Here is a 16,341-nt window from a genome sequence, read left to right as displayed (position 1 = left end):
GTAAATACAGGATAAACAGAACAGACACAGGCCCTGTCCGACATGTGGCTCAGTCTAAGGGGAAGGGAGAACAGGTATTTAAGCCCCATTTTATGGATAAAAAATCTGAGCTACAGAAATTTAAGTAACAATAATAATAATAACTGTAGTATTTGTTTAGTGCTTACTAGGTGCCAAGCACTGTACTAAGTGGTAGAATGGATACCAACTAATTGGGTTGTACACAGTCCCTGTCACCCATGGAGCTCACAGTCTCAATCCTCATTTTACTGATGAGGTAACTGAGGCACAGAGAAGTAAAGTGACTTGCCCAAGGTTACAGAGCAGACAAGTGGTGGAATCAGGATTAGAATCCATGACCTTCTGCCTCCCAGGCCTGTGCTCTTTCACTGAACCTTCTGCTTCACTGTGTTCAATCTGATTAACTTGCATCTTTCCCAGCACATAGGAAATGCTTAACAAACGCTATAAAAAAATTGTATTCAATATACTGTTGAATACACTTAAATACATGCTTGCTGAGCATGGGTATAAACCACTTATGGGGACATTTTTATTGCCTGTTTGCCATTAGGAATTACTGAGGGAAGCTTACTTGAAGAGGTGAAGTTTGACAAGATGGGGAGAACTGTGGCTTTGAAGCAGAAGGAGTATGAGGCAGGGAGAACAACTAGAGCATGAGGCACTAGGTGGGAATACAAGGAACAAAGAAGGGGAGTTTGTGGGGAATATGAGCTTGATACCAACAGTGAGGAGAGCTGATAAGATGGGGTGAATTGGTAGTGAGTCTTGAAGCCAATGGTACAGAATTTTTCTTGAAAAAAAGGGAAATGAGTACCCATTGGGGTTTGTTGAGGCTTGGAGAAAGATGTGCAGGGAGACACTTCAGTAAGAAAATCTGGAGAGTTTAGTATGGACCAGAGAGGGTGAGGCTGGAAGCACATAGGCTAGTCAAGAGTCTGATTGAGTTATCTAAATATATGATGGGAGTTAGAATAAGAGTGGTGGCTGTTTAGGGTAGAAAGGTTGGGGCAGGTGGGGGAAGTTCTAAAGACTGATACCTACTATTTGCTATTTACTCTCAAGAGATTTTTTTTTTTGATGGTATTCATTAAGTGTATACTATGTGCCAGGCACTGAACACAGCACTGGGGTAGATACAAGTTAATCAGGCTGAACACAGTCCATGTTCCTCATAAGGCTCACAGTCTTAATCCCCATTTTCAGAAGAGGTAACTGAGGTAAAGAGAAGTTAAGTGACTCGCCCAAGGTTACACAGCAGACAAGTGGCAGAGCTGGGCTTAGAACCCAGGTCCTTCTCACTCCCAGGCCTGAGCTTTGTATTGAGAATAAATTTCTAGAAAACTGAGGTAATGTACAATTTGACACTTTATACACATTTAGAAATTTAAATCAACCACTGGATCTATATTCTGCATTAAAATAATGAATTGGCTGTACTGTATTTTCCCAAGTGCTTCGTAGAGTGCTCTGCACATAGTAAATGCTCAATAAATAAAATTGGTTGACTGGACATTATGCTACCTAACAGTAAAGTGATAGGTGAAGCAGGAAACTGAATCAAGGTTGTCAGCATGTCTTTTGGGAGATTGTCAGACTGAGTGATAAAGTACCTGAAATTCTGTACAATCTACCATGTGCTTGTGAAAACTAGACCCAACATAAAAACACCATTTCCTGAACTTCAAGGATGTAGAGCAAATGGCATGGCAACAGAATATTAATAGGTCACAATGACAGACAAAGTAACCTGGCATCTGCAATCAAGGAGTGACTGAATAGAGTCTTTAAGAAATTTTTGGTAGCTACAGGGTCAAACCAAAAAGTGCTCCGGTCAGTATATATAGCAAATGCATGTTTTATGGTATTTGTTAAACAATTCCTATGTGCCAGACAATGTACTAAGCTCTGGAGTAGAAACAAAGCAGCCAGGTTGGACAAAGTCCATGTCCCACATGAGGCTCAGAGTCTTAATCCTCATTTTACATATGAGATAACTGAGGCATAGAGAGGTTGAGTGACTTGCCCAAGATCACACAGCAGGCAAATGGTGGAGCTGGGATTAGAACATAATTTCTCTGACTTCCAGGTCTGTGCTTTATACACTAGGCCACGCTGATTCTTTAGTATTAGTGCAAGAATAGTCTGTTCAAGGATATGATAAGAAAGGGACACCAGTCAGTTATTTAGATTTTTCAGCCACACCCATACACCAGGATACAATTTACTGTCTTAGAATTTAGAGGGAATATAAATGTATTTCCAGAGAGAAGGATTTCTAAAAATTGGCAAAAACAAATCTATGCAATTCATCTATCATTAATCAATCTCAAATTGTAGTTATTTTAGCTTTTCCTGGAGCTATTAAGGCATTTCCAGGAATTTTTAAATTATACAAACTGCTACTTCAAGTTGGGGGGGGGGGGGGGCAGACTCGCTTATGGAGTCAAAGAAAGGCCCACTTCTTGGCTCATTTTAGCTTTTGCTTCTGGAGCAGGAGAGTCCCAAATGTAATTTTCATTCCTGTTGAGTGAATAAGCCAAGCTAAAACATCACATTGTGTGACACATCTGCCCCTTACATAACTGACAGAATGCAAAGAGCCTTTGAAAATGATTAAGTTGAAGCAAAATTTATTAAGGGAAATTTCCCTAAAATCCCATGAGAACAAATAAAGAAGTCAAGCACATGCCTTTCCTGATTGCCCAGATGTAAGAAAGATAAATCAGGAAACCACAGATAGTAGTTGGAGCTTCAGTTGGATCCCTTTTAGGGGCAAATACATGAAAGTTGTGTGGAAAGGTATTATGGAGACTATTAATCTAACTGCCAAATGTGAAATCACATGATCCATGTCCACATAAGCTGTTCTCAATCCTACCAAACTGGTGGAAGGGAGGAAGAATAGTTGGCCTTCTGAGTCAATAACCCCCTCTGCCTTTGTGTTGTAGAATAGTCCTGGGTTTTGGATATTGGATATTGTTGGGGGGGTGGGGGGAGGTTTGTAAGGGACTGAAATGAAAAGAGTTGTTTTGTGTCAAATAATTTTTATTGTTTTAGTAAGCAAAGCAAACTAAAATGGAGGCAATTATCACTTTCCCTCACCAAATAATTTTGACAGTACATATTACCTCACAATGAAAACTGGATCTGTAGCACCATAATATTGAGATACAAACTACTAACGATTAAAGTAAAAATGTCAATACTTCTATATAAGCAGAAGATGTTTAGCAGATATTAACTAGTAGACATCACATAGCTCATCATGGGTAATTTACTATTATGTCTCCTCCAGTTTTTATGCAGAGATTTTGGTCCGTGTGGGTATGGTTAAAACAGCCAATGTAAGATTGACACTTCCTTCCATATATGTAATTTGTTTGAATGTCGACACCCCCTCCATGCCAGCTATCCCCACTGCCAGACTATAAGCTATTTACTGGAAGGGAATGTGTCTAACAACTCTGTTATAGTGCATATACTGTTATACTGTGTATATGTATATGTATAGGGGAAGCAGCATGACATAATGAATAGAACATAGGCCCGGGAGTCAGAAGGCCTTGGATTCTAATCCTGGCTCCACCACTTGTCCTTTGTGTGTCTTTGGGCAAGTCACTTCACTTCTCTGTTTCTCAGTTTACCTCATCGGTAAAATGAGGACTGTGACTCTGAGCCCCAGGTGGAACAGGGACTGTGTCCCACACGATTTGCTTGTATCCACTCTAGCACCTGGCACATAGTAAGCACTTAAGAAATATGACAATAATCAATTACTATTATTACTAATAATAAATAATAATTACTCTCAAGCACTTGACAGTGCTCTGAACACAGTACGTGATCAGGAACTGTGAATGGATTGATTGTATTCATAGAAGGACTGTTCCTTGATGGGCACATCTGTAATGGTGCTTGATGCTGCAATCTCTGAGTCATTTATCACTGGTCCCTACACTCAGCAGACATAGTCTAAACCTTGAATCTATTTTATGAATCTGTTTGTTTTGTGTTGTAATTTTTCATCATTTCTGAGGTCCTTCTCCAATCCCTTCCGCCTACTTAAAGTTTTAGATTGTGACCCCTCCAAGGGATAGATACTGTGCATAGTCCCCTCATGTAGTATTCTCTCCTAGTGTTTAGTGCAGTGCCCTGCACCAAGTAAGTGCTTAATAAATGCTATTAACGCTATTAAATTCTATCACTACTACTACATAGGGCATTGCAGTTAAGCATGTCAATTTTCCATGTTCTAGTTGATTTTATGAGTAGGCATTGCTTCCAACTCTGGCATTAAAGTCACTTTACAGTTGATTTATCTGATGTCAGTTCTCTTGCAAGGAGTTAGTCTAAGTTTTTGTGGAAGCCCTCTTTACCTTTTTCACAGATCACAATTATCAGGACATATAATTTCATTTCATGGAGAGGTGGAGCAACATCGGGTAGTCACTTCTAACTCTGGACAAATTTGGAAGGTCAGATATCAGTGATTGTCTTATTGCAAATCCAACCGTTGATAGTTGTTCCTCTGAAGAGGAAAGATCTCTTGGAAGAGTAGAAAGCTGGCATAATCATTTATCTCTATTCATTTGTCTGACTCATCCTCTCTCACAGCAGGACTGGTTATTAATAAACTTGATGTGCACTTGAGCTAATCAAATTCGGTGAACTCATCCGCTCTCACGGCTTTGACTACCATCTCTACGCAGATGACACGCAGATCTACATCTCCGCCCCTGTCCTCTCCCCCTCCCTTCAGGCTCGCATCTCCTCCTGCCTCCGGGACGTCTCCACCTGGATGTCGGCCTGCCACCTAAAACTCAACATGAGCAAGACTGAGCTCCTCATCTTCCCTCCCAAGCCCGGTCCGCTCCCAGACTTCTCCATCACCGTGGATGGCACGACCATCCTTCCCGTCCCGCAGGCCCGCAATCTCGGTGTCATCCTTGACTCGTCCCTCTCGTTCACCCCACACATCCTATCCGTTACCAAGACCTGCCGGTTTCACCTCTACAATATCGCCAAGATCCGCCCTTTCCTCTCCACCCAAACGGCTACCTTACTATTACGGGCTCTCGTTATATCCTGGCTAGACTACTGTGTCAGCCTTCTCTCTGACCTCCCTTCCTCCTCTCTCGCCCCACTCCGGTCTATTCTTCACTCCGCTGCCCGGCTCATCTTCCTGCAGAAACGATCTGGGCATGTCACTCCCCTTCTTAAACAACTCCAGTGGTTGCCTATCGACCTCCGCTCCAAACAAAAACTCCTCACTCTAGGCTTCAAGGCTCTCCATCACCTTGCCCCTTCCTACCTCTCCTCCCTTCTCTCTTTCTACCGCCCACCCGCACGCTCCGCTCCTCTGCCGCCCACCTCCTCGCCGTCCCTCGGTCTCGCCTATCCCGCCGTCGACCCCTGGGTCACGTCCTCCCGCGGGTCCTGGAACGCCCTCCCTCCTCACCTCCGCCAAACTGATTCTCTTTCCCTCTTCAAAACCTTACTTAAAAATCACCTCCTCCAAGAGGTGTTCCCAGACTGAGCTCCTCTTCCCCCTCTACTCCCTCTGCCATCCCCCCTTTACCTCTCCGCAGCTAAAGCCTCATTTGCCCCTTTTCCCTCTGCTCCTCCACCTCTCCCTTCCCATCCCCACAGCACTGTACTCGTCCACTCAACTGTATATATTTTCGTTACCCTATTTATTTTGTTAATGAATTGTACATCACCTTGATTCTATTTAGTTGCCATTGTTTTTACGAGATGTTCTTCCCCTTGACGCTGTTTAGTGCCATTGTTCTTGTCTGTCCGTCTCCCCCGATTAGACTGTAAGCCCATCAAACGGCAGGGACTGTCTCTATCTGTTGCCGACTTGTTCATCCCAAGCGCTTAGTACAGTGCTCTGCACATAGTAAGCGCTCAATAAATACTATTGAATGAAATTCCCATTCACCAAGTTAAGTAGACTGTTTTGACATGGCTGACATGGGGCTGTAGATAAACTCCGGGCAGATTCGGTCTCTTTGGTTACTTAGATTAGAGTTTGAATAAAGTTTCATGCCTGGGCATCCAGAGAGCTTCTGGAAGGTGTAATGGGTCAGGCTACATACAATGGCATGATGGTTATTTATGAGGCAAGGTTAGAGAATCCAGTGAAGATGATTAGGGAATTTACCAAGGAGGGTGTGAAAACTTAACTTACCATTTATTTTTCCCCACTGTTTCTTCTCAGCAGTTAATGGAGTTATAAAGTTGTGATGGTTTGCTTACGGGCAAGCAATTAAGCACCTACAGTCACTCCACAGGATGTGGATTTTACATGACTGCTTGTTTCATAAATAAATATTACTATGCTTCCTCTCTAAGAGCATGTGCTTCTGTTTGTGAAATGCACTGGAGTAGTGTGGCCCAGTAGAAAGAGCACAGGTCTGGGAGTTCATGGACCTGGGTCCTAACAGAGGCTGTTTGGCTGTTTGTCTTTGGCCAAGTCACTTCTTTGTTGCTTAGTTTAGTTTCCTCAAATGCAAAATGGGGAGCCCCATTCGGGACAGAGACCATGTCTGAAGTAATTATCTTGTGTCTACCCCAGCACTTTGTACAATGCTTGGCACAGAAAGCGCTAAACAAATACCACCAGCATCATTGCTTCTGTTTCTGAAACACAATATATTTTAAATATTCAGTTCTGTTTTTGATTTTGCACTCATTTCTTGTGGATCTTTAGATGACAGTCTTTGATTACAATAATAATAATAATGATAGCATTTATTAAGTGCTTACTATGTGCTAGGCCTTGACTCGTCCCTCTCGTTCACCCCACACATCCTATCCGTTACCAAGACCTGCCGGTTTCACCTCTACAGTATCGCCAAGATCCGCCCTTTCCTCTCCACCCAAACGGCTACCTTACTATTACGGGCTCTCGTTATATCCCAGCTAGACTACTGTGTCAGCCTTCTCTCTGACCTCCCTTCCTCCGCTCTCGCCCCGCTCCGGTCTATTCTTCACTCCGCTGCCCGGCTCATCTTCCTGCAGAAACGATCTGGGCATGTCACTCCCCTTCTTAAACAGTGGAGTTCTAAGTACTGGGGTAGATGCAAGGTAATCAGGTTGTCCCACTTAGGGCTCACAGTCTTAATCCCCATTTTACAGATATCTGAGGCACAGAGAAGGTAAGTGACTTGCCCAAAGTCACACAGCTAAGTGGCCATGACCTCTGACTCTCAAGCCAGTGCTCTTTCCCACTAAGCCACACTGCATCTCTAATGTGTCTGATATCTACTATGTATCTACCCCAATGAGCACATAACAAAAGTAAATATTTGAAACTAATGATACTATAATATGCAATTTTTGAGTGCCTGATTCTTCCTCAGTTTTCAAATGGAAGTGAGTGTGACCTTTCACTCATTTTATCATATTTATTGAGCATTTCCTGTGTGCAAAGTTCTCTCCTAAGCACTTGGGAGAGTACAATAAAACAATAAACAGATATAGTCCCTGCCCACAATGAACTTACAGTCTAGAGACAAGCTGATAACCTCTCACATTTCTGTCTTCTGTTCGAGCACAAGCTGTGTGGGAGTTCTCTTTGCTCAGCCAATAGGGCTGAATTGAGTAGTGTTTGCATGTCAAGGTGCATTTATTCATTCATTAATTCAATTGCATTTGATTGAGTGCTTACTGTGTGCAGAACATTCCTTCATTCATTCAATAGTATTTATTGAGCGCTTACTATGTGCAGAACACTGTACTAAGTGCTTGGAATGTACAATTCTGCAACAGATACATTCCCTGCTCATTGATGGGCTCACAGTCTAATCAGGGGAGAGAGACGGACAAAAACAAGACAACATAATCACGATAAATAGAATAAAGGGGATATACACCTCATTAACAAAATAAATAGGGTAATAATATATACAAATGAGCACAGTGCTGAGGGGAGGGGAAGAGAGAGGGGAAGGAGCAGAGGGAAAGGGGGCTTAGCTGAGGGGAGATGAAGGGGGCAGGGGGAGGGAGCAGAGGGTGGAGGGGGAGCAGAGAGGGAGAAGAAAGGGAGCAGAGGAAGCAAAGGGAGTAGAGGGAAAAGGGGTAGCTCAGTCTGGGAAGGCCTCTTGGAGGAGGTGAGCTTTCAGTAGGGTCTTGAAGAAGGGAAGACAGTTAGTTTGTCGGAGGTGAGGAGGGAGGGCATTCCAAGGACAGCAGTAGGACGTAGGCCAGAGGTAGACAGCGGGATAGGAGTGAACACAGGATTGTGAGGAGGTGAGTGGCAGAGGAGTGGAGCATGCATAGTGGGCAGTAAAAAGAGAAGGGAGGTGAGGGAGGAGGGGGCAAGATGATGGAGAGCCTTGAAGCGTAGAGTGAGAAGTTTTTGTTTCATGTGGAGGTTGATAGGCAACCACTGGAGGTTTTTAAGGAGGGGAGTGACATGACCAGAGCGTTTCTGAAGAAAGATGATCCGGGCCACGGAATGAAGAACAGACTAGAGTGGGGAGAGACAGGAGGAAAGGGAGATCAGAGAGGAGGTTGACACAGTAATCCAGTCAGGATGTTATGAGCACTTGTACCAGCGTGGTAATTGTTTGGACGGAGAGGAAGAGGTAGATCTTGGCGATATTGTAAAGGTGAGACCGGCAGGTGTTGGTGACAGATTGGATGTGTGGGGTGAATGAGAGAGCACTTGGGAGAGTACAATACAACAATAAACAGACACATTATCTGCCCACAGTGAGCTTACAGTCTAGAGGAGGGGAGAAAGACATCTGATGGGGGCTGATGATTGGGGCTGGTGAGGAGGGGTAGAATGTGGTGGGGAGGCTCTCCCAGTTGTCTCTCATCACAGTCATTGCCTGCCTCCAGCAAAATACTGGGGAGGTGTGTGTCGTCCTCTCCCTCTTGGTTGAACATGAGTATCAATTTGTTCCCTATAGTGCATGCACGCTAACATCCATGTGTGTATGTGGTGGAATGTTATTACCATTCCCTCTGAAAACAGCAACATGGGACCTGCAGCCCTGACCCCACTATGAATGCACAGACTCACCACAACTCTTAAGCCATATTTTGTGGTATGAATATAAATAAGAAAAAAGGGGTTATAACAAGAGAACCAAGCTCACCAATGTCATCTCCATTATTATTAAGAATAATGATATTCATCATTAACCCTGACTCCAGTGTCCCCTCCAAAAGGCACAAGCTAAGTTAGCTTTTTTATTCTTCAGAATTTTACCCCATAAGCTCCCAGACTAGGCAAAAGAGGTGTCAAACGTTTCCATCTTCTTTTCACATATTTTAAATCCATTACGCTGTGGCCTAAGTTTTCACAGCTGGTAATGGATGTAGTAACTTCATATTTTCCATGTCTGCCAAGTGTGGTTGGCTAATTGTTGAGAAGTTCTGGTAGATGTTGTTTCAGGTTTCACTGGAAATCTTCAGATCCATTCCCTTTCCAGAGAACACAGAGCAAGCATAGTCTAAGAATTGTGTGTTTATGAGAGCTGAGGAATGGAGGGGAGTGAGGAGAACAGGAAGATGGGGGAGAAGAAGGGTAGAGAGATTCTTTAATATAGTGAATCCCTTGAGATGGACAGGAAAAGGTTTATCAGCTGTTGGCTTTGGATATGAGCATGGAGACTTTTCTTTCCTTAGCCTGGTTTTGTCATCCTGCTGTGCACTAGCAACAATTACTTGACTCTTCTTGTTAACAGGGGTTTTGGTGCATTTCCATTCAATCACTCAATGACATTTATTGAGTACTTACTGTATGCAGAGCACTGTACTAAAGTGCTTGGGAGAGTACAATGTAACAGAGTTGGTAGACACATTTCCTGCCCATGATGAGCTTACAGTCTAAAGGGACTTTTCCTACTGAAAAGTCATACTTATAAAATGGATTATAGCACATGAACTAACTAGATGTGTTACCAACACTGCGGGGTCAAAGATGAGGCTACCAAAAGTGAGATTTTATCAGTTCGCCCTATCAGCTTGCCCTATGGGTTAGTCAGTCAGTCAATGAGAAGCAGCGTGGCTCAGTGTAAAGCCCGGGCTTGGGAGTCTGAGGTCATGGGTTCAAATCCCGGCTCAGCCACTTGTCAGCTGTGTGACTATGGGCAAGCCACTTCACTTCTCTGGGCCTCAGTCACCCCATCTGTAAAATGGGGATTAAGACTGTGAGCCCCATGTGGGTCAACCTGATCGCCTTGTATTCCTCCCAGCACTTAGAACAGTGCTTTGCACATAGTAAGTGCTTAACAAATGCCATCATTATTATTATTATCTTTATGGAGCACTTACTGGAGCACTGTAATAAGCTCTTGGGAGAATGTAATATAATGATAAACAAATTCCCTATCCAGGATGAGCTTACAGCCGAGAGGGGGAAATAGACATTAGTATACATAAATTGTCACAGAGGAGTCTTTGCATGTCATATGTATATAAAGATTTTTTATTGTTGTTACTTCTTTCTTGCTTCCCACAGAGTTAGGCTTCCCTTTTTCTGTTTGTGTTTCTCCCTCTTTGTCTTGCAATCATCCAGGAGTCTTGGTTCTGAGAGTGTTACAATTTTGTTAATTAATGTTCAACAGGAAATTTTGTCCTCACTCCCTCCCTGCCATTTGTGCCACATCATTTGGGGATTTGTGTCATTGCATTTTTAAATGTTCCTTCTGCCTTGTCCCAGAAAACCACTCCACTGAGTTGTTATGAGGTTTCAAATTCCTAACCTCTCCTGGAAAATTCAATGAATTTCTGGAAATGGGTTTGGAAAAGTTATTGTAAGCTCCTTGGAGGCAAGCCTCGTATCTACTAGCTCTAAGGTACTCTCTCAGACACTTCATCATCATCATCATCATCATCATCAACATCAATTGCATTTACTGAGTGCTTGCTGTGTACAGAGTACTGTACTAAGCAAATGGGAAGGTACAACACAACAGAGTTGATAAACACGTTCCTGCCCCCAACAAGTTTATGCACAAAGTAAGGAGTCAAATGCTATTGATTGCTTTTAGAGTTTTGGGAAAATCCTAATATTGAGCCACACATGAAAACTGCCTTTCATTGATCTCATATCTGTAAATATAAGGTGGTGCAATCATTAATAGGGATGCAGGGAAGCAGGATGGCCTAGTGGATAGTGCACAGGCCTGGGAGTCAGAAGGACCTTGGTTCTAATCCTCACTATACCACTTTCTACTGTGTGACCTTGTGCAAATTACTCATTCATTCATTCAATAGTATTTATTGAGCGCTTACTATGTGCAGAGCACTGTACTAAGCGCTTGGGATGAACAAGTCGGCAACAGATAGAGACAGTCCCTGCCGTTTGACGGGCTTACAGTCTAATCGGGGGAGACGGACAGACAAGAACAATGGCAATAAACAGCGTCAAGGGGAAGAACATCTCGTAAAAACAATGGCAACTAAATAGAATCAAGGCGATGTACAATTCATTAACAAAATAAATAGGGTAACGAAAATATATACAGTTGAGTGGACGAGTACAGTGCTGTGGGGATGGGAAGGGAGAGGTGGAGGAGCAGAGGGAAAAGGGGAAAATGAGGTTTTAGCTGCGGAGAGGTAAAGGGGGGATGGCAGAGGGAGTAGAGGGGGAAGAGGAGCTCAGTCTGGGAACGCCTCTTGGAGGAGGTGATTTTTAAGTAGGGTTTTGAAGAGGGAAAGAGAATCAGTTTGGCGGAGGTGAGGAGGGAGGGCGTTCCAGGACCGTGGGGAGGACGTGACCCAGGGGTCGACGGCGGGATAGGCGAGACCGAGGGACAGTGAGGAGGTGGGCGGCAGAGGAGCGGAGCGTGCGGGGTGGGCGGTAGAAAGAGAGAAGGGAGGAGAGGTAGGAAGGGGCAAGGTGATGTAGAGCCTTGAAGCCTAGAGTGAGGAGTTTTTGTTTGGAGCGGAGGTCGATAGGCAACCACTGGAGTTGTTTAAGAAGGGGAGTGACATGCCCAGATCGTTTCTGCAGGAAGATGAGCCGGGCAGCGGAGTGAAGAATAGACCGGAGCGGGGCGAGAGAGGAGGAAGGGAGGTCAGAGAGAAGGCTGACACAGTAGTCTAGCCGGGATATAACGAGAGCCCGTAATAGTAAGGTAGCCGTTTGGGTGGAGAGGAAAGGGCGGATCTTGGCGACTTCTCTGTGCCTAATTTACCTCATCTGCAAAATGGGGATTAAGACTATGAGTTCCATATGCAAAAGGGACTGTGTCTAACCTGATTAGCTTGTATCTAACTCAGCACTTAGAAAAGTGCTTGACACAGTAAGTGCTTAAAAAATATCATGATTATTATAATTATTAATAATGGGCTAACCTATTCTGAAGCATGAGAGAAAGAGAAAAAGGGATGGAGACCCACACACAAAAGCTCACATATAGACCCATGCACACATGCTTGCATCCACACACATATGTTCATATGCAGACTCAAGCACACATACTCCTAAGCCTACTCCATGTGCAAGCCTCACCATTACACTTCACTGCAGGGTTACAGTGCCCTAGGAGCATTGCAGTCCAAAAACAAAAAATTCTGCTTTTCCCATGGTCACGTTTCTTGCTATGCAAGGGAACCCACCTTAAGCAGAACGAATTAGTAGGGGAAATTGAATCCACTATTATATCAGATGATCAAAACCCCTCTCCATCTTAAAGTTCAAGTGAAATTATGAGAATTTAGTTGTCAAAAAAAAATCAACTGAAATTTACTGCAGAATAAAATGGTGTCTGCATAAATGCCCTTGGAGATGTGAATGAGAATCATGGGCCTATTTAATAATGTGAAATAATCTCCTCAGGTTAACCTGTATTACCCGGATCAAGTTTGAGGTACCGACTGTGCTACTGATGGGATTTTGAGTTCTCAGAAATGTGATCCTCACACTTCGCAAAATGTAGCCTATTATTTTGCAATGCACATTGAACTGTGGTGAGTTGAGGGACAGATTTAATATTTTAAGTGTTCTACTTCTGCAGTCACAATAGCTAAATGGGGATTTCACAGGAAAGACATCAATCACCATTCGATTCATACATGGTATACATGCCTGAAACAATAGGTCTCCTACCCTCCACGGTCCTTGTCTCCCTTCCTCCTGATACTGCTCCCTGCTCACCACGACCTCCTAAAAATACAAAAAAACAGGGAGATTGGGATAGGAGGGAGGTGGACAGGCAGCAGGAAAACAATGTTTACTCAAGCCTGTCCCAGGCACGCCGACCTATGTGTGCCCTTCTCAGTCTCACTCATTGCTGACAGGCTGATGTGCTTTAGCGGAAAGTCAATGCCCAGAAAGGAAAAAATGATGTCACCAACTTGGGAGGAGAGAGATTAACACATTTAAAATTATATAAATCTCCTTCTCTCTTGTTTTCCTTTCGGCCAACACCACTCTCCAACCTACATAATATGTGTAAATAATCATATTGCCCTATACTCAGTGATAGTATCCAGTAAAGAAAACCCGTGAACACAAACCCCCTTAAATTACATGTGAAAGCTTTTAAACTCTCAGCTTCTCCATTTATTTACTCTAACTTCCCATCTTTCATGGAGCATCACATGCCCTCTGTGCCCTGCCTACTTCATCTCCTATGAGAGGAGATTTTTGGAGTTAGCGTGAATGTGAGAAGAACTTTTTTTAAAGCTTGGGGCTTCTTTCTTTTTCCTTTTATCCTTTGTTCCTAGGGCAGGTATTCCGTAATGAGTGATACCTTTTTCACACCGGTCATCTAGAAAGTTTTTTTGGCCTAAAGAAGTGAGTCTCTTAAACATGAGAAGAACAAAAAACATCAAAAAGCAATATTGCCTTAATAGAAAATTTTGTGGCTATGTGGGGTCACTAGTTGAGTTAGTATTCCCTAGGTTGGGTCAGTTTTTTGTTTGCTTGTTTGTTTTAGACCCAAAAGTAGCTCTGTTGTCATCTGTTAGTGTGGAGAGGAAAAGTGATGCAGATTCATTTAGACTGTAAGCCCGTTATTAGGCAGGGGTTATCTCTATCTGTTGCCGAATTATACATTCCAGGTGCTTACTACAGTGCTCTGCACTTTGTAAACGCTCAATAAATACTATTGAATGAATTTAATAAATTTCAGACTATGAAATGCAGCATGGACCAATGAGGGGGTGAGGAAGACAGGTGGAAGTATATGCAATCAAGAAGGAACATATCGTCTGGGCTGGGGACTAGTGGAAGATGAACAAAAAGATGTGGGCAGGCAGAGATCAGCCCACAGCCTTACATGAGAAGAAAAGACATTTAACATTGATTTGAGAAGTTAATGAGACATGATTTTGTTCAAAGGAAATTGCGCCGAGCTACAGTAATAGGATCTATAAAGTACATTGCCAGTTTATTTTGTTTAATCGCTCTCATCCTGAAACATTTTAAAATATTCAGGATCAAAGTAGTCACAAGCTGAGGATTAATATTCAGCAGGTCATAGCCATTAGGTATGAGTTTTGTGAATGCACAAATGAAGCAAAAATATTGGGGTCAGACTGCCAAAATAGTGTCTGTAGATATGGCATTACACTGTTTCTCATTCTACAGGGAAATAAATGTTTTCTCTTTCTCCTCCCTCTTCTCATCTTTGCTACTGCTAATGCAAATAGAAAGAATTTAATCTATTAAATGGAACAGAATGACAATGCGGTTAGAAGCCATCATATATGAAGGTGCCCACAGCTTGATTAGATAATGAACTACAGTGAATCAGGATGCATTCAATTGTTTTGCACAGTACAGCAGGGAGGTTTGTGTGACCCAAAAGATTTGTATGGACCGAAGGTTGAATATGATTTCTCTAAAACCTGGTGGAAATTTGACACGTCAATCATTCATAAACATGAAGCAGAGAGAGATGATTGTTAAAAAAAATCCTTTAAGGGAAGAAAAAAAAGATATAATGAGGAAACAATTTTCAAGCAGAATCTGGATGGGGCAAATTGACTGATCAGCACCAAAGCAGCATTGCAAGGAGAATGCTGGGCAGATGGGCGGTATGTATGTGGGTCAGTGAACTATGAGCTCTGTTCCAGAGCTCGATACCAACTGTCAGGCTTTGACCTGATTGTAAGAGAGAATTCTGGGCTTTTTTCATCTCCAATCTTTCCACTACGACCTATAGCTACCCTGGGGAGTCTCAAGGGGACTCCTGGAACCCAGGCAGACTGGTAACACAGTGATAATAATTTGGTATTTGCTAAGTGCTTACTATGTACCATAAACACTGGGTAGATACAAGGTAATTAGGTTGTCCCATGTGGGGCTCACAGTCTTAATCCCCATTTTCCAGATGGGTAGCTGAGGCACAGAGAAGTGAAGTGACTTGCCCAAGGTCACACAGCTGATAAGTGGCAGAGCTGGGATTAGAACTCACGACCTCTGACTCTCGAACCCGGGCTCTTTCCACTGAGGAAATGACAGGACTGTGTTCACAGCACATCTGAACAGCAGTTATCGACTGGGGAGTCTCTTACCTGTTGATTGTCCAAGGTGAGTGGGTGAGCCACTCTACCAGTCACCTATCCAAACAAGTAGTTCATGGCAAACACCCCATTTTGTCAAAAAAGTGAGACAGTTTCCATTGTTGAAGTAGAGAAAAAGTGGATTTGGAGGTCAACAGATCAATGGTATTTACTGAGTACCTAGTGTGGGCAGAGTATTAGACTAAGCATTTGGGAGAGTACAACCACTGAGCTGGAAGACACATCTGTTATTTTTATTTATTTATTTTTTTAATTTAAATGCTGGACTTGCCTTTGAGATTTAAGCTCCTTGAGGGCAAGGATTGTGTCTCATGTTTAGTAGAACTCTCTCCCAAGCATTTAGGACAATGTTTTCCACACTGGAATCTTTCAGTAAATACTATGCATTGATGTGTGAGACTTTGAAAAGATTAAATGAAAAATCTTATTGGGGTAGCCTGCTTTTTTCTCAGGGCTTGCAGATTTAGTGTGAAGGCTCCTTTTTCATCTTTCTGTAGTTTACAGACTTATAATTTCCAAATGCCCTCTCAGGATCACACCTGGAGAGTTTCCAATACTCTACCAGTCTCAGCTTTGGGAGGAAGAGTCGAGCTGAGGCATACCCATTCCATTCCTAGCTTGGTAGTGGCTAACAAATGGCAGGCAATCTGCTACAAGCCAAAACTCCCCTGTGTTGTGTAGCAGCGCCATGGGAAGGGGTTGAGGGTGGAGACTTAAGTTGACTGCATGAAAGAAGGCCATGGTCAAATATTTCCTTATTTTTGACCAGGAAAACTCTATGGTTATTCGACTAGAACTATTGCAGATGGAGGTGGGGCT

This window comes from Ornithorhynchus anatinus, chromosome 1, assembly GCF_004115215.2.
Source record: "Ornithorhynchus anatinus isolate Pmale09 chromosome 1, mOrnAna1.pri.v4, whole genome shotgun sequence".
NCBI classification, from domain to species: Eukaryota; Metazoa; Chordata; class Mammalia; order Monotremata; family Ornithorhynchidae; genus Ornithorhynchus; species Ornithorhynchus anatinus.
The sequence above is the reverse complement of the archived record's forward strand: the minus strand, read 5'-3'. Positions refer to the sequence as shown.